The 19602-nt window shown below is 42.7% G+C and overlaps 1 pseudogene; it reads left to right on the top strand.

Annotated features, from left to right (window-relative positions):
* LOC102436004 overlaps positions 1 to 8319 on the top strand; it is a 68347-nt pseudogene extending 60028 nt beyond the window's left edge.
* The last annotated feature ends 11283 nt before the right edge of the window (positions 8320 to 19602 follow it).

Raw genomic sequence — 19602 nt, 5'->3', positions numbered from 1 at the left:
AGCCACAGGGCGATCAGGAGATTGGAGGAGCTCCCCCCATCAGGCACAGAGCAGAGCTGATCAGAGAGTTGGTGCGCCTTCCCCTGTCATGAACAGAGCAGGGCGGATAGGGAGGTTGTGGCCCCGCCTCCTGTCACACACAGAGCCGCAGAGCGATCAGGGGGTTTGGGCGCTGCCCCTTGTCATGCTGATCCCGGTGCCGGGAGGCATATTACCCTTTTACTATATAGAATAGAGGCCTGGTGCATGGGTGGGGGCCGGCTGGTTTGCCCTGAAGGGTGTCCTGGATCAGGGTGGGGGTCCCCACTGGGGTGCCTGGCAAGTCTGGCTGAGGGGCTGAGGGCCGTTTTCAGGCTGGCGGGTGACTGAAGCTCCCAACTGCTCCTTTTTTTCTTTTTTCTTTTTCTAGTCTGGGCCAGCTTTAGCTCTGAGGCCTCGCTGCTGAAAGCAGGTTTCTGGCCTTTACCTTCTGTATTTGATACAATGTTGAGGTCCGGCTGGCTGAAGCCCGGCTGACTAACGCAGGTTTCTGGGGTTTTGTTTAGCTTCTATATTTGCAACATAGTTGCTTAGAGTTGCAGCTGAGAGGCCGGCAAGTCAGGCGGGGAACGTTGGAGTCCGCAGTCACTGGAGCAAGCAAGCCTCCCTGTTCGCTTCAGTGCATGGCTGCCTGCTGCCATCTTGGCTGACAGTTAATTTGCATAAGGATATGCTGATTAGCCAATGGGAAGGGTAGTGGTCATACGCCAATTACCATGTTTCTCTTTTATTAGTGTAGACTAGAGGCCCGGTGCACACAAATTTGTGCACTCAGGGGGGAGAGGGGGACCCTCAGCCCGGCCTGTGCCCTCTCGCAGTCTGGGACCCCTCGGGAGATAACGACCTGCTGGCTTAGGCCTGCTCCCGGGTGGCAGAAGGCAGGCCCAATCCCTAGGTGCAGCCCCTGGTCGGGCTCAGAGCAGGGCCAATTGGGGAGTTGGGGCGCCCCCCCCTGTCATGCACAGAGCAGGGCGGATTGGGAGTTTGCAATGCCACCCTCAGTCACGCTCAGGATAGGGCCGATTGGGGGGTTGGGGCACCGCCCCCTGTCACACTCAAGGCAGGGTCGATGGGGAGGTTGCGGCGCCACCCCCTGTTATGCACAGAGCAGGGTCAATCAGGGGGTTGGGGAGCTCCCCCCTGTCATGCACAGAGCAGGGCCAATCAGGTGGGTGGGGCGCTGCCCCCTGTCACGAACAGAGCAGGGCCCATCAGGGGGTTGGGGAGCTCCCCACTGTCACGCATAGAGCAGGGCCCATCAGGGTGTTTGGGAGCTCCCCCCTGTCACGCACAGAGTAGGGCCGATAGGGGAGTTGGGGCACCGCCCCCTGTCACACACAGAGCAGGGTGGATCAGGGGGTTGGGGTGCCGCCCTCTATCACCCACAGAGCAGGGCCGATCAGGGGGTTGGGGCACCGCACTCTCACACTCAGGGCAGGGCCGATGGGGAGGTTATGACTCTACCCCGTCACACACAGAGCAGGCCTGTGGGGGCGGGGGTTTGGTGCGCCGCACCCTGTCACACACAGAGCCGCAGGGCGATCAGGGGGTTTGGGCGCTGCCCCCTGTCACGCTGATCCCGGTGCCGGGAGGCCTCGCGGCTCCGCTGATCCCGGTGCTGGGAGGCATATTACCCTTTTACTATATAGGATAGAGGCCTGGAGCATGGGTAGGGGCTGGCTGGTTTGCCCTGAAGGGTGTCCTGGATCAGGTTGGGGGTCCCCACTGGGGTGCCTGGCCAGCCTGAATGAGGGGATGATGGCTGTTTGCAGCTGGTCACACACCCTTCAGGGTGGGGGTCCCCACTGGGGTGCCTGGCCAGTCTGGGTGAGGGGCTGAGGGCTGTTTTCAGGCTGGTGGGTGACTGAAGCTCCCAACCGCTCCTTTTTTTCTTTTTTTTTTTAAATTCTGGGCCAAGGCCTCTGCTGCTGAAAGCAGGTATCTGGTTTGTTTCGGTTCTATAATCGAAACACTGTATCATCTCCAGCTCTGAGATCCCGGCCGGCTGAAAGCTGGTTTCTGGGGTTTTGTTTAGCTTCTATATTTGTTACAATGTTTCAAACTGCCAGCTCAGAGGCCGGCAAGGCAGGCGGCGAACATTGGAGTCCTCCTTCACTGCAGCAAGCAAGCTTCATGTTCGCTTCCAGCTGCCTGGCTGCCAGCGGCCATCTTGGCTGGCAGTTAATTTGCATATCACCCTGATTAGCCAATGGGAAGGGTAGCGGTCGTATGCTAATTACCATGTTTCTCTTTTATTAGATAGGAAGGAGGATAGATTGCCAGTGCGCGTCATATATACTGGCCAGCCAGTCAGTTGGATGGCCGGCCAGACGTACAGTCAATCACTTAGTCTTTTATATATATATAGATGTCACCCCAATATATTCAATTAAAATGTATTAAAAATCTTACTACTTAAATCAACCATTTTTTCATTTGGAAATATTTTTTACTTCTAGGCTTTTCATATACATCTTTTAAGTATCACACAAGTGATCTTATATCCTACTTCCTCACTTAACAGTATGTTTCAGAATAAACTAAAGGGTGTCCCAAAATTCACGCAAGAAGTAATTTTGATAGAAAACACAGGTTTATAATTAAAGTTGTATATTTTTTATTGATTCATAAAGTATACAGTATAGGGTTATGCATGGAATAGCATATCGGGTAAATGGCCTCCATGGCTTTGCTGGCACATACGCACTCTTTTGTTGAAATTTTCCATGACCGTTTTGCATAAATGTGGCTGAATTTCATTGATACAGCACTCAATTTCCTCCTTCAAGGCATGGGTGGTCGTAGGCTTGTTGGCATAAACCTTAGACTTCAAAAAACCCCAAAGAAAAAAGTCCAACGCCTTAAATCACATGATCTGGGTGGCCAATTCTGATCACCAAAACAGGAAATTACACGACCAGGAAATGACTCATGCAGTAATTGAATTTTTTCTCAGGCTGTATAGCATGTGGCACTGTCTTGTTGAAACCACATGTCGTCCACATCCATATCTTGCAATTTAGGCACAAAAAACTGGATTATCATGTCGCGATAGCGAGCACCATTAACTGTTATTACCTGAGCAGCCACATTTTTTAAGAATGGTCTGATGATGCCTCCAGCCCAAAATCCTCACCAAACAGTGACACGTTGTGGATACATTTGTTTCTCAACAATCACTCGTAGATTTTCTGAACCCCAAATGCAACAATTTTGTTGATTAACCAAGCCATCGAGATGAAAATGAGCCTCATCGCTGAAGATGATTTTGTTCGAAAAATCAGCATCCACTTGTTGTTGTTCCATAATCCATTCAAGGAACTCTATTCACTGTGCGTGGTCAGTAGGCTTCAGTTCTTGAGTCAATTGAACTTTGTAAGCATGAAGATGCAAATCTTTCATGAGAGTATGCTGTAGAGAGCTTCTCAAAATGTCCAATTCTTTTTTTAAAAAATATATTTTATTGATTTTTTTAGAGAGGAATGGAGAGGGATAGAGAGTTAGAAACATCGATGAGAGAGAAACATCCATCAGCTGCCTCCTACACACCCCCTACTGGGGATGTGCCCACAACCAAGCTACATGCCCTTGGCCGGAATCGAACCTGGGACCCTTCAGTCTGCAGGCCGATGCTCTATCCACTGAGCCAATCCGGTTAAGGCTCAAAATGTCCAATTCTTGACCATGGTGCCGAATTGATGTCCCTGCATGAGTCATTTCCTAGTCGTGTAATTTCCCGTTTTGGTGATCAGAATTGGCCGCCCAGATCATTCGATTTAAGGCCGTTGGACTTTTTTCTTTGGGGTTTTTTGAAGTCTAAGGTTTATGCCAACAAGCCCACGACCACCCACGCCTTGAAGGAGGAAATTGAGCGCTGTATCAATGAAATTCAGCCACATTTATGCAAAACGGTCATGGAAAATTTCAACAAAAGAGTGCGTATGTGCCAGCAAAGCCATGGAGGCCATTTACCTGATATGCTATTCCATACATAACCCTATACTGTATACTTTATGAATCAATAAAAAATTTACAATTTTTAATTATAAACCTGTGTTTTCTATCAAAATTACTTCTTGCGTGAATTTTGGGACACCCTTTACTATCAGAAGTGGGAGAAGAGGCCCCAGCAAAGCCAACAGAAGTAATTAGCAGAGGAGAATAATTTAAGGGAATAAGTGGCATTAGACTGTTATTATTGACCTTGTGAAAATACAGACATGTGTACAGATGACCAGCTTTTAGCTTGGTGACAAAAAAAAAGGGAAGAAAAAAATCTCACAGTGGTTCCTGGATCCAGGGAAGGTTTATAGCAGCGGTTCTCAACCTATGGGTCGCGACCCCTTTGGGGGTCAAATGACCCTTTCACAGGGGTCGCCTAAGACCATCGGAAAACACATATATAATTACATATTGTTTTTTTGATTAATCACTATGCTTTAATTATGTTCAATTTGTAACAATGCAATTGGGCGTCACCACAACATGAGGAACTGTATTAAAGGGTCACGGCATTAGGAAGGTTGAGAACCACTGGTTTATAGAATGAGAAGTATCGACTATGTTTATAGACAGAGGAAGGAAGAAGAGAGGGAGAAATTGAACATGTTGACAGGATATAATTAATGGAGCACAGTCTTTACAGAAGTAGGAGGGGTTGAGATTAAAAACTGGGAGTAAGACATTTTTTTTCTCTGACATAGGAGAGAAAGAGAAGAGACTGGGTAAGGGAGGAAGTTGAAGTAAATCATGCTGGAAGATAACTAGAGGGTCAAGTAAAGTAGAAGGTGAAGTCAAGATTATTTCCTGAGAGTGAGGGATATTAAAGTGGATCAGAGACTTTGGGAAGTGAATAATGTTTGGATTAATTACGGCAGGAAGTCAACAAGATTGTGAAACAGACTAATGAATAACTAGTCCAGTTCCTCATTTACAGATGGGGAGTTTAGGATCATTTTAAGACAGGTGTGCCAATTATACAGCTAGTAAGAGCTAGAGCTGGGACATGAACTTAGGTCTACCCAAACCACCGTCCAACTCAGGAAAACAAGTTTAATAATTTCCTTCTGATCTATTCCATAGGAGGGACTTCCCCCTGTGTAGCCAGAAATAGAACAGAGCAAAACCCAGCAGCAGTTTAATTTCAGCTGCCACCACACTCCAAAATCTGCATGCTGGCTGCCCTCTCTCAGAGACTCATCTTAATGGGCAATCCCTGGTCTAGAATATTGAAAATCCAAGTATAAGATTTCAGATAAGGGTTGGAAGTCTTTTACCTTAATCAGCTAGACAATGTTCCTCAAAAGAGCTTCGTTCCTTTAAATAAAAATGAAATGGAGGCTAGCAAAAAATTGGAAATGGCCTAGGATGACAAACACTAGGGACATGGTTTAATAGATTATGATCCATCAGGGGTAGGGAATATTATGCAGTCATTAAAATGATAACTATTAAGACTATGGGAATAAAAATGTGCTTATAAAAACATGGAATTCAAAATGGCATTATACCATAATTGCAATATTTAAAAATTATTTATGTTCATTGATGTTAACATTCAGAAAGGGAAACCTGTTCACGTGATGGAATTATAAATGTTGTCATTTTTAAATGTTGTTTATTATTGTTCTAACATCTATTAAAATAAACATTAAATAAATAAATAATATATCTTCTGGAAAAGAAATACTTATTTTCACAGTTGCTGAAAATAAATGTTTTCTATTGTTAGGTAAATTTATATAAAGGCAAGGAAGGGAACCTAGTCCATTGGAATGCTCAACTTCTTTCATAGTAAGCAGAGGCATTCAGCAGCAACATGTCTTCTGGTTTTCATAGGCAGGTTTTCTTGGGTACCTCTCCTTTAGCAATGCCCCTTTTTTCTCTTTTTCCCTCCTTCCGTATTAGAAGCAAATGTCAGGAGTTAGTAGATATAAAAGGGCAGCCCAGGGAGAGAAGATACTCTCATATTAGGCTCCTTGGTGTTGGGCCAGCACTTGTTTTATTTATCACTTTAAAATTATTTTTAACTTATTTTAGAAAGTGTACTTCATAAAAGGAAAAAACAAAATCATTTTTATCTGTAATCCCATCACCCAACACAATTGTTTCTGGTGATATGTTTTGATAGAGTTACAATGAAAATGTCTGTACAATTGTGTGTTCTGTTTTTGCCCTTTAACCTCTTAATTTTATTGTGTTTAGGCTTTTTAAAGTTTATTGCAGTCCTCAGAATTAAGATTTTTATTGTCCACATAATATTCTATTCAATCTATGTGTCTTAATTCACTTAACTACTCTGGCTACTTTTGGTTAATAACATTTTTTTGAAATTATGCGTAATGGCAGGTACAATGTATTTGTATATATAGTTTTTTCCTTCTGTTGAATAATTACCTTAATGATAAATTTCCAGGAGTGGAATTACTACGTGAAAAGACATGAATATGTTTTATGACTTCTGATATATATTGCCAAATTTCCCTTCAAAAGAATTATCCTAATTTATCCTGCTGTAGGAACAGTATGAGGATAGTTTCTCTATCCTTTTCCTCCAAGCCAAACCAGCATTGTGTTTGATAATATTTACTACTTTAATAAGTATAAAATTACTATTGTTCTTTAATACCAGTGTGATTGAATATGCTAAATCAAATCATCCAAGAACCAGAAGGAATCTTAGATCTTGGTTTAAATCCATGTGCCTCCTGAACCTTAGTCCAGTGCTCCCTCCCTCTCTATTTTTGTGTGTATATATTGTCTGTTCATACCTTTTCCAGCTGCTTAATTGTATGGGTTGTTGCTGGAGAGGGGGAAGGGGAAAGGGACAACTACAAAAACATTCAAGTTATTCCATGCCACATGTTTCTCTTTTTTTAAATATATTTTTTATTGATTTCAGAGAGGAAGGAAGAGGGAGAGAGATAGAAACATCAATGATGACAGAGGATCATTGATCTGCTGGGGATTGAGTCCGCAACCCAGGTGTGTGCACTGATCAAAATAAAAACAGTGACCTCCTGGTTCATAGGTCAACGCTCAACCACCGAGCCACACTGCATGTTGCTCTTTTGTACTAGATAAGAGATATCAGGATGCCAGGTATCTCCAAGCTGATCATGAAGGGAGGAGAAAAAAGGCAAACTGATTAGTACTGCCTAAGAATGGAGAAAACCACCAATGGAAAGACACTGGTGGGAGGTCTATCCAGTATCGCTGGGACCTGTTGTTTTCTTTGGAGGCTGCCACCTGCTCTACACCTCTGCTGGCCAAGGGGCTGATGGATCTGTGCAAAATAGTGTTCCACAACACCTACCTTTACTGAGTGTTGGGCTTTCAGGGAGAGTCCCCTGATGGCAAGGTTCCATGTGGCTACCACAAGATGTCCCTGCAAGAGCATCAGGACAGAGTATATGAAGGATGCTCCCCACCACGTTCAGGTCCTCCGGAAAGTCTATTCCGTTCTGAGTGACAAAGAGCAGAGAGCAGGATATGATGAGCAGTGAACAGTGGACTAGGATTCTGATGTGCTCAACCAAGATTGGGACTGGGAGAGATATTGGTAGTCACTCTTTAAAAAGATATCTCCAGAAGACATTTAATCTAAAACATACAAAGGTTCTGAGGAAGAACTGGCTGATGTTAAACAGGCCTATATGGACTTCAAGGGGACATGGATCCCTTCCTGGAGTGTTTGCTGTGAGTGCATATACAGAGGAACCCAGGATAAGAATCATTATTCAGTAAGCCATTGATACTTTGACCTATAATGCCCTGGTCAAAGAATCAATTAAAAGATGAATGTAAAGACAAGGCGGGCTCAGGAAGAGGCTAAAGAAGCAAAAATGAGCAGGAAGGAGTTGGGACTTGATGAAGGAGTAGGTAACTTGAAGGCAGTCATTCAGTGCAAACAAAAGGATCAGCAAGCTCTGGACAGTGTTGCTCAGTGGTTTGAGTGTTGTGTTCAGGTTTGATTCCAGACAGGGCACATGCCCAATTTGTGGTTTGGTGAATATGGGAGGCAACTAATCCATGATATCTCTCTTCTCTCTCTCTCTCTCTCTACCCACTCTCCTCTCCCCTCCTCCTCCTCCTCCTCCTTCTCTCTCTAAAATCAATAAAAATATTTTTTAAAAAGATCAGCAAAAGGAAATGGACAATTTTCTGGCTCAGATGGAAGCAAAGTATGGCAAACCTTACAAACAAGGGCGGCGGGGGGGACAGCTCTCAAAGAAAACAAGAAATAATGGCATTTTCTCTTCAAAAATACTTAAGTGTTAATTTGTGCCACTGTAGGTAAGGTACAGTCAAAATTTGAAGAAAACAGTAAATCCAACCCTTGAGAACAGTTGCCTTTCCCACCTAAATTATTCAGATTAACTATGTAAACCAGAATATCTCAACCTGATCTTTGTATATCCTAGAAATGCCTTGACATTTTGTGAAGTCCTCCTATGGAGGAATTTGGTGGTGGTCATTGAGGAAATAGGGGGAGGTTGGTATACTTCTGACAGCACTTGATTATGTGGATCTTCTGTACAAGGAACTCTATCTAGAATGCTGGTCTGTCCATACTTCCTTTGTCAATTCTCATTTTGCCACACAGAAGTAAGCTGCAGAATATTCAGAGTGATGTGCATGATTATTAGAACAGGAACTCTACCTGGCTGGACATCTGTCTTCCAAATACTTGACAGTTTGCTTTCAATCTTAATTTTCTTGAATAGACCCTCTCTTCTTTTTGTTTTACTAAACCAGGTTTTGTACTCTTTGCTTGAAGTATAGGAGAAACAGGTGTTCACATTACTTCAAGCATCTTTATAAGACTTATTAGAGGCCCCGTGCACAAAATTCGTACATAGGTAGGGTCCCTAGGCCTGGCTTGCATAGGTAGGGTCCCTAGGCCTGGCTTGCGATCAGAGCCGATCTGTGGGGTGACCGGCAGGGTGATTGGGGGGCCCCCACTGGCACCCGCCTTGGCCGGCCTGGCGCCACCAGCTCACCAGCCCCGGCTAGGGCTGGGGGCAGCTCCGGCATTGAGCATCTGCCCCCTGGTGGTCAGTGTGCATCATAGCGACCAGTCATTACACCCGCCGTTCCACCGTTTGGTCAATTTGTATATTAGGCATTTTTAATATAGGATACATGATTTAAAAAATAAAGTAAAAAATGACTCAGTTTTAAATGATCATTTAAAATATGATCTAGAAAAAAATATGAATGGTGTTTATGATAGAGAAGAGAGGAGAAAAGTAGTCCTAATCAGCATTATAGTAGACTAGTAGCCCAGTGCACGAAATTCGTGCACATTAAAAGGGAATTGATTGCCCTATCCTGTTTGGCTCAGTGGACAGAGCATCGGCCTGCGGACTCAAAGGTCCCAGGTTCAATTCCAGTCAAGGGCATGTACCTTGGTTGCGGACACATCCCCAGTGGGGAGTGTGCAGGAGGCAGCTGATCCATGTTTCTCTCTCATCTATGTTTCTAACTCTCTATCCCTCTCCCTTCCTTTCTGTAAAAAATCAATAAAATATATTTTTTTAAAAAGGGAATTAATTAGCAGAGATATTTTAATATTGCTATTTGCCCTTTCTCCATAATAGAAGTGTGAGAGATGAAAGGAAATTAGTAAAATGTATATGAAAATCATATATAAATTTATTAATAAATAAACAGTAACAAAAGGATATAACAACAAGAGAGGCATGATATAAAAATGACAAAAACATGATATGAAAACAACAAAAACATGATATGGAAACAACAAAAACATGATATGAAAACAACAGTGATGCAAACAATGACTGATAAAGTGATTAAACTTATTCTAATATCTCCCTGTACACCACATTAAGAGTGAAAACACTTTCAGAGTGCTTGACTAATTTCCCTGGTGATGAAGTACTTAGAACTTTAACTGTAACATAACATGCTCTTCAAACTCGAGAGAAAGCAACATATAACTGACCATGTGCAAAAACAGGTTCAGGTAGGAATATGCCTACTTTGTCTAGAGTTTGTCTTTGTGATTTATTTATTTATTTATTTATTTATTTATTTATTTTAAATATATTTTATTGAATTTTCACAGAGAAGACGGGAGAGGGACAGAGAGTTAGAAACATCGATGAGAGAGATCGATCAGCTGCCTCCTGCACAGCCCCCAGTAGGGATGTGCCCGCAACCAAGGTACATGCCCTTGACCGGAATCGAACCTGGGACCCCTGAGTCCGCAGGCCAACGCTCTATCCACTGAGCCAAACCGGTTTGGCTGTCTTTGTGATTTATTAATAGTCATCACAAATGCTGGCATCACGGGAAACCATCGTCAAATCAATTTAAATGGGAGGCCAGTGTCAGATGGGGACAAATTCTTGGAATCAAAACAGCCTCTCCCTCTGCAGAGCCTGTTAATACTTCAGCTTCGATAATGTTAGGTCATAATCTTTTGATAATAAATCTGGTACCATTACAAAGACCCCATTTACTATTGAGATTTCTCAATAGCATGATGATTGCACCCACTTTCAATTTTAATTTATGACACGGCATTCCTGAAGGAGTAATACTATTAAGAAATTTGATGGGAAAATTTTCCTTTTCAGCATCATCTGTGGAATCAATGGAATCATCACTCAAATATGTGTGAAAATCTCCATTGAGTATATCCAAATTTTCTTCATTTAATTTTTGAACATGCTCATTTTTTGGACAAAGAATTGCACATTTAGATATATTTTTAATATTATCTATAGCAGTGGTTCTCAACCTTGGCTGCACATTAGAATCACCTGAGAATCTTTTTAGAATCCTGATTCCTGGGCCTCATCCTCTGGAAATTGTTTCTTTGTTATGGGGTGGGGCCACAACATCAGTAACAAAGAAACAGAATTAAAACTTTATTGTGGGGAGCCGCTACAGTGTTTTGAACAGGTTCAAGCCTTGGACTGATGAGAGGGCACAGTCCTCTCATTGCCGCGTGCAAGTCCCAGCTTGGAGGGCAGGGGCCTCCCAGCACAATTATAGCCAACAGCTGTAGTTGTATGCTTGAACCTATGGTCCGAACACGTGGCCCCACATGCCTGAGTGATGTAGGCTTGATAGAGTTCAGGTGCATGTAGTTGAGTAGGATTGAAACCCAGGAGAATGTTGTAAACATCTTGGTCATGCCCTTACTTTGCCTCATAGCATCTGCTATAAAATAAAGGCATGGCTGTGGGCGTGGTCGCTGTCTCTTAGAGAAGCAGTGTCCCACCGAGACCAGGCTTTCATTCTCTTGTCTGTCTTTTCTAAGCCTTTCAGCCGCCCCCACTCAGGTTCACCCTGGCGCGGCACACTTTCTAAAGAAATGCCTCCATGCTCCCAGGGCGGGTTCCTGCCTCAAACCCCACCCTTACAGGAAACAGCTTGGGGGAGGGCACAGCTGTTGCCAAGACAACCCCTGCAGGACTGACTTCCTTCCACTTGGTCGCAGTTCTGGTGGTCGTAATGAACACCATCCATGGTTTTTATATAAGTAGATAGCTCAGTTTAAGTAGCACAAACAGGTATTGTAGTCCTGCCTGTAACTGCTGAATGCGCTTAGGCAGGTCACAGAGCTTGTCCAAACTTATTTTCTTATCGATTAAAAGGTGAGGGAGTTTGGGTAAATGACTTCTTAGAGGCCCCTTCTGACTCTTAACTCTAACTTTGAAAGGCAAGCCATCTCGATTCAGTGGTTTGTTTTCATGCACTCATGGTATAGATTTGTGAAAATAGTATAGAGATTTTTACTTATATTTAGTTGAATTGGTATGTATTCATTAGAATATATTAAATTTTAGGGACTGTTCAACTTAAAAATCTTTGATTTGTAGATTAATATATTCAATACCATATGTATAAAAAAAGCCTGTTACTGAGCTTATATATTAATCTATCTGAGGTAAACACACGACATGTTTTCAGTTTGTGATTATGAACAGGTTACTAGTAAAATATACTCTTTAATTGTATTAAAATATAATTTAATGCAGGTTGTTTGAAGCATCTGTTTTCATATGATAGCATTAGAACACATTGATATAATAACAAAAAAAAATATCCCCCCCCCAAAAAAAAAAGATACTTGCTTTTTATTTCTGGATCTCTACTACTTTTCAGGGACACATAAAAACCAAAGGTGTACAGGCACTGAATAGAAAATCAGTTACACAGTATGTTAAGTGCTAGAAAAATTGGCAGAATTCTTCACAATTCTCCCCATGTTCCTGAAGTTTCCCAGTGGACCTACTCATGGGATTGTATTTGCTTGTACTTTGTAACCAGGCAAGAGTCAAGGTGTTGTATTTCAACCAGATGTCCTGAGTTGGGCTTGCAAGATATAGTAGCAAAGGGAGACCTGTGTTTCTTTACACATACCCTCTCAGGCCATTACCAGCTGCTTCCAGTCTCAAAGGGAGATCTTTCCATTTGTCAGATTTCCTAGCTACTGAGGCCTTAGAAAAACCCCTTCCTTCCTTCCTTCCTTCCTTCCTTCCTTCCTTCCTTCCTTCCTTCCTTCCTTTCTGCCATCCTGCCATCCTTCATTCTCTCCTCTTTACTTTTTCTATTTTGATGTGAGTATTGAGCAATTTATTTTAATTTATTAAAGTACTAGTGCCCTGGTGCATGGATTTGTGCACATTGAAAGGAAATTAATTAGAAGGTGACCAGCAGGGCAGGACTGGGCAAGACAGGCCAGACACGCTCTAGAGCCAACCTCCTATGGTCCCTCCCTGGCTGGCCGCACTTGGGGTGGTGATGTGGCTAGAAGGGCGTCTGTGGAGTGAGCCCTCCGGCAGGTGGAATCCCTTTACCTGGCCTGCGGGGATCAGGCTGAAACCGGCTCTCTGACATCCCCTGAGGGGTCTTGGATTGTGAGAGGGTGGTTCTCAGGTGATGCACCCCAGAATAGGGCTCTCTCCTCTCTGGTTCTGGGGTGCATCACCCAAGAACTGCCACTGCCAAGTCACCACAGCTCGGCAGCTCTTGCTTTGAGCATCTGCCCCCTGGTGGTCAGTGCACATCATAGCTACCAATCAGAGCGTCTGCCCCCTGGTGGTCATTGTGTGTCATAGCTACCGGACAGACAGACGATCGCTTAGCCTTTTATGTATGTAGATATTTGGCACACAAGCCACCTTGGTTCCTTTAATCCATCTTAGGCATTGTGAATTCTTTTTTAAGTGTCAAGTTATATTTCCAATACCTTCTTTAGGCCATCTCCCTGGCTACCTCAGGACCAGGGCACCAAGGGTTATGGAGCCTGCTGACCTTAAAGCAGTCTGATTGCAACAGTTCTTTCTAGTGTCAAGTAAATTTTTGAAAGACTTTGAATGGAAAAAAAGATTATTGGGTGTCCTGACTTGTGCACTCTTCTGTGTTATGTGCCTTTCATTGGCTTCAAGCTATTTAACAATTCTATAAATAATAGAAAACCAAGAGTAATGCAAAAGATTCTTATCCATAAAAATGCAAATACATTTTGTCTGGTGTAATGCAATTGGTTATTGTCTGGTAAATATTGACCAGTTTTACATCTTTTTGAAAATTCATTCCAACATTCCTAATTGACTATGGGAATCTGTATTAAAAATTCTGAATCTGAGATAAAAATTCTGTGGTATGTGTTAATTTTATATTTGCATAAGAGTCATAATTTTACCTTTAAAAAATTATTTATTAACACTCATTTGCCTTTTCACTGAGGCTTACAGACCCAAGTGGGTCTCTCTTTTTGCCCTTTTCTCTGAACTGGATGCATTCAGCTCTGTTTACCATGATATTTAAAAATATATATATTGTTGAGAGTATCACAGATGTCTCCCCCCTGATTGCCTCCCTCCAATCAGCTGATGGTCATATGGGCACTCCCTTGTAGTTAACTAATTGCTTTTCTCTTTCTGCTTTTAAGATTTTCTCTTTGTCTTTAACCCTTGGCATTTTAATTATGATATGTCTTGGTGTGGGCCTCTTTGGGTTCCTCTTGTTTGGGACTCTCTGCACTTCCTGGACTTGTAAGTCTATTTCTTTCACCAAGAAATAGGTTTCAAATATCTTGCTCTCTCTCTTCTCCTCCTGGCACACACATAATGTGAATGTTCATGCGCTTGAAGTTGTCCCAGAGGCTCCTTACACTATCTTCATATTTTTGGATTCTTTCTTCTTTTTTCTCTTTTGTTTTTTTGCTTCCTAATATTCCAAGTCATTGGTTTTATTCTCAGAATCCTCTCCTCTACTGTTGAATCTTTGTAAATTATTATTTATTTCAGTTAGTGTCTGCTTAATCTCTGACTGGTCCTTTTTCATGTCTTTGAAATTCTCACTAAGATCCTTTTTTTAAAAAAAATTATTTTGAGAGTATTACAGATGTCCCTCTTTTTTTTTCTCCCAATTGCCCCGCTCCAACCAGTTCCTGCCCCACCGCAGGCCTTCACCACCCTAAAGTCTGTGTCCGTAGGTAATGCATATATGCATATAAGGTCTTTGTTTAATTTCTTCCCACCCTCCACCCCCTTCCCTCTGACAATGATCAGTCTGTTTCATTTCCATACCTCTGATTCTATTTTATTCACCAGTTTATTGTTTATTAGGTTTCTTATTCATTTATTTTGATTTTTAGATTCAATTGTTGATAAATATGTATTTATTGCCTTTTTATTGTGCACATTTTTTATCTTTTCTCCTTCTTCTTCTTCTTCTTCTTCTTCTTCTTCTTCTTCTTGAATACCTTTCAATATTTCATGTAATATTGGTTTGATGGTGATGAACTCCTTTAGCTTTTTCTCATCTGTGAAGCTCTTTATCTGACCTTCAATTCTAAATGATAGCTTTGCTGGGTAGAGTAATCTTGGTTGTAGGTCCTTGCTTTTCATCACTTTGAATATTTCTTGTCACTCCCTTCTGGCCTGCATAGTTTCTGTTGAGAAATCAGCTAACAGTCTTATGGGTAATCCCTTGTAGGTAACTAACTGCTTTTCTCTTGATGCTTTTAAGATTCTCTCTTTGTCGTTAGTCCTTGGCATTTTCATTATGATGTGTCTTGGTGTGGTTCTCTTTGGGTTCCTCTTGTTTGGGGGTTCTCTGTGCTTCCTGGACTTGTTAGTCTATTTCTTTCACCAGATAGGGGAAGTATTATGTCATTATTTATTCAGATAGGTTTTCAATATTTTGCTCTCTCTCTTCTCCTTCTGGCACCCCTATAATGCAAACGTTGGTATGCTTGAAGTTGTCTCAGAATCTCCTTACACTACTTTCATTTTTTTTTAATTCTTTTTTTCTTTTTGTTCTTCTGATTGGGTGTTTTTTGCTTCCTCATATTTCAAATAATTTATTTGATTCCCAAAATCCTCTCCTCTACTGCTGGATCTTTGTAAATTATTCTTTACTTCAGTCACTATATGCTTAATTTCTGATGGGTCCTTCTCCAGGTCTTTGGCATCTCACTAAGATCCTTAAAAGTCTCACTAAGTCCCTTATAGGTCTCATGAAGATTCTTGAGTAACCTTATAACAGTGGTTTTGAACTCTATATCCAATAGTTTGCTTTCTTCCATTTATTTCAATTGTGACATGTTTCTTTGTCTCTGCATTTTGACTGCTTCCCTCTGTTTGTTTCTATGTATTGGGTAGAGCTGCTGTTTCCTTGACTTGGTAGAGTGGCTTTGTGTAGTAGAGTGGCCTTTTATTGATAAGTTTGGGGCTCCCTGACCCAGGTGCAGTATGTTTGAGAGATTTTAGCAAAGTCTGAAGCCTGAGCCTGGTCACGCTATTCATTTGCAAAAACCGCTGCACACAGGTTGGGTGGGTCTGCAAATTGGATGGGGTGGGGTCTCAGGGAATCACAAGGGTGGAGCAAACAGAAATAGCTGCCAGTAAGTCCTGAGGCATAGGAACAATAACCTCTGCTAGCACCTCCATCTGGGAAAAAGTCACCACCAAGTTCCTGCCCTGATGCCAGACAATTCAGTTCCTCCTCATATATGTCTGGGTCCTCCAGAGCCTCACCCTGGTGCTTGAGCTCAGGACCTTGTAAGCTGAATTCATGTGCTTGCCTTTTAAGAGGAACAGCTGGATCTCCAGCAGCCTCTGTGTCACTGGACCCCAATCCCTGCTGGTTTTTACAGCCCATAGTTATGTATTTATGGGGACTTCTCTTCCTAGCTCTGGGAGCCTGGGTTTGGGGTTTGGTGTGGGTTGGGACCCCTTGCTCCTCACCAGTGGCCTCTGTAGAGATGATATCCCTCACAATTAAGAAATGGCACATGTGGGTGCCATTCCAGCCCATTCCATGCTTCTGCCACTCCTACCACTCTCAATGTGCTTTATTATTTACTTCTCTGGTTGTATGACTTCCATTCAGACAAATTTCAGGTGGTTCTGGAGGATGGTTATTTTGTATTTTAGTTGTAATTTTGATGTGGTTGTGGGAGGTGGCGAGTACATGCGTTTTCCTATGTCACCATCTTGGTTCCCTTGCTAAGTTCCTTGAAAGTTTCCTTAAGTCCCTTGAAGCTCTGATTAAGTCCCTTGAAGCTCTCACTAAGATTCTTGAGTAACTTTATAACCATTGTTTTGAACTCTGTATCCAGTAGTTTGCTGCTTCCATTTCTTTCATTTGTGACATGTTTCTATGTCTCCCCACTTTGGCTGTTTCCCTGTGTTTGTTTCTATGTATTAGGAAGAGCTGCTATGTCTCCTGGAATTGGTAGAGTGACTTTGTGAAGTGGGCATCCTGTAGGGTCCCGTGGCTCAGCCTCTCCAGACACCTGAGCTGGGCTCTCTAGGTGTGCCCCTGTGTAGGCTGTGTGCACAGTCTTGTTGTAGTTGAGACTTGATTGCTGTCAGTGTCACTGGGAGGAATTGACCCCCAGGCCAACTGGCTGTTAGGACCAGCTGTGACTACAGTGAAAGAGCAGCTGTGCAGGAGACACCCTTATGGAGCAGGACTGGCTTCAGTGGGGCTTTGGTCCTCACTGAATCTGTCCCTTGAGAGTTTCGTTTGTGGATGTGTAGAGTTGTAATCTGGTATGGTCTGAAGCTTTCCACCAGCTGCACTGACTCTTGGGTCTCCTGGAGGGTGCATGTTCAGCCACTTCCTGGGGCCACCCAGCAGGAGCTATAGAGAGATCTGCAGATTCCTCCTATTTGTATCGGGTTTGGAAGTGCTCAGGCGAAGCCCAGCTGTGAAGCAAGGCAGGACCTTGCTAGTGCTTGGTCTTGGGCCTTTTACTGATAGGTTTTGGGGCCTCTGACCTACATGCAGCTTGTTTGAGAGATTTTAGCAAAGTCTGGAGCCTGAGCCTGGACAGGCCATTCATATGGAAAAACCGCTGCACACAGGTAGGGTGGGTCAGCATGGGGTCTCAGGGAATCACTAGAGCAGGCTGATGGAGACTCGGAGATGGCTGCCAGTCAGCTCTGCAAAGGGGGAGGTCCCAGCAGAGGAACAATGAACCCTGTGAGCACTCTTGTCTGGGATAAAGCTGCCCCTGAGTTCTTACTCCAATACCAGAAAATCCAGCTCCTGCCTAAATGTCCCTGGTTCCTTTCAAGCTGCTGCCCCAGCACTGGAGCCCAGAGGAATCAAGTCCAAGTAAGTTTGTCTGCTGGCCTTTTAAGAGGACCACCTGCATCTCCAGCAGCCTCTGTGTCCCTCAGCCACAATCCCTGCTGCTTTTTACAGCCCAAAGTTATGTGGACTTCTCTTCAGAGCTGTGTAACACTGAGCTGAGGGTTTGTGGGGGGGCTGGGACCCCTTGTGCCTCATTGTGGGGAGTTGGGGGTGGGACTCTGCAGCAGATTCCCCCTTATGATTAAAAAAATGGCACACTTGGGTGTCAGACCAGCCCGTTCCACACCTCTACTCCTCCTACCAGTTGTGATGTACTTTCTTCTTTACTTCTCTAGTTGTAGGCGAATACATGCATTTACCTACACCATCGTCTTGGTTTCTCCTCTTCCTGAGGATTTCAAACTCTCTACCATGATATTTTATTTAACTTTTTAAAGGAGAATAATTCAAAACAGCAATTATATTAGCCATAAGTTAAACCAATTATTCCTCTAGCAACTCTTCTCAAAATTCTGTTCTCTAGCTTCCCCAAAAGACATTTTTGGAAGAACAAATTACTTTGATAGCAAGTTTTTGGCCCCACTAGAATCTGCAGAAAGAAAGCCCTGACTTGGCCATAATAGGACTGATCATCTCTTCAGAGGTTGGTGTGGTCCTCATAAGTCAAGTGGTAGTTCTGCCAGTGGGTTTTGACCTTAATCACTAGTTTTATGTAGAAACCATTTGTACTAGAAACTTTTCATTTCTCCATCAAATTTCAAAAGTATAAAGTGCATTTAAGGGACAGCTTGGCAGATGCTTCTTTAGAAATAAATGTTACTAATTGAAGAATTAAGGTCAGTTATACAAATCCTTTTGGTGATGGGATTCTGAAACAGTCAAGGTAAGGTGAGGATTTGTAATCAGCTGGTTGAATACAGGAGTGAAACTGGGGGAAAAATGGAGGACTACCTAAAGACAGAGTACAAACTAGGAAAATTATTGGGGTTGGTTTAAAATTGAACTAGATGTCAGATGCAAGGTCAGTGATTTCTAATTAATTTCCTGTTTCATGCTTTTGGCTCAGCAGAAGTAAAAGAAAATAAATTCATATGTTTTGAAAATGCTTTGTGATTGTCAGGTACAGATACATAAGTTAGTAGCTTGGGGTGAAAGAAGGGAAGAGGAATTTGTTCTAGTCTAGTTGATTCATAACTTGATGGGCATGATAATTAGCCTTTATGGACTTTAGTTTTTTCTTCAGAAAAATGAATAGGTTGAACTAGGTATTCTCAAAAAGGCCTTCTAGTTTTGACCTTTTGAGTCAGCTGTAGAAGCTGAGAAAAGATAATGGCCATAACTTTCTGAAGACTGGGGTTAAACCAAGTGGAGCTCTGCTAAACTAGGAGCGTCACACCAGGTGTTGCAGGGCTAAGGCCTTTGGTCCCAAGTTCTGGTGGGTAGTAGTGACATGTAGGTCATGTAGCTCCTCTGGACTACCAGTTTCTTTCCTCTTAGTAGCCAGTCTTCTTTTCAAAGTAATTTGTCACATTGCTAAGGGCAGCTTATTTTGCTCAGGAATAGACTTGGTGTCGCAGGAAATTATTTCTATAAATTTTATAGATTTGCAAAGGAGTCCATTTGTGGAAGATTATTCTTCAGTGGCCATTGCAATAAAGAATATTTAAGTTAAGCCAAGCCTATATTCCTAGAGTTAATTTGATATATGTTCATAGAGGAAAAACAAAATTCCTAAACTGACAGAGTCGAACTATATGAAAAGAAAGGTTAAGATGTTTGTCAGGGCTGCCTACTGGATTTGGACTCCTAAGTATTCATTCATTAGTTCAGAGATCATGAAAGATCTGTGAGTGCCTAGGGCAGTGGTCAGCAAACTGTGGCTCACGAGCCACATGTGGCTCTTTGGCCCCTTGAGTGTGGCTCTTCCCCAAAATACCACGTGTGGGCGCCCAGGTACAGTGCGATGAAACT

This window comes from Myotis lucifugus, unplaced genomic scaffold, assembly GCF_000147115.1.
Source record: "Myotis lucifugus unplaced genomic scaffold, Myoluc2.0 scaffold_4, whole genome shotgun sequence".
NCBI lineage: Eukaryota > Metazoa > Chordata > Mammalia > Chiroptera > Vespertilionidae > Myotis > Myotis lucifugus.
Note: the sequence above shows the minus strand (reverse complement) of the source record. Positions and strands in the feature narration are given on the sequence as shown.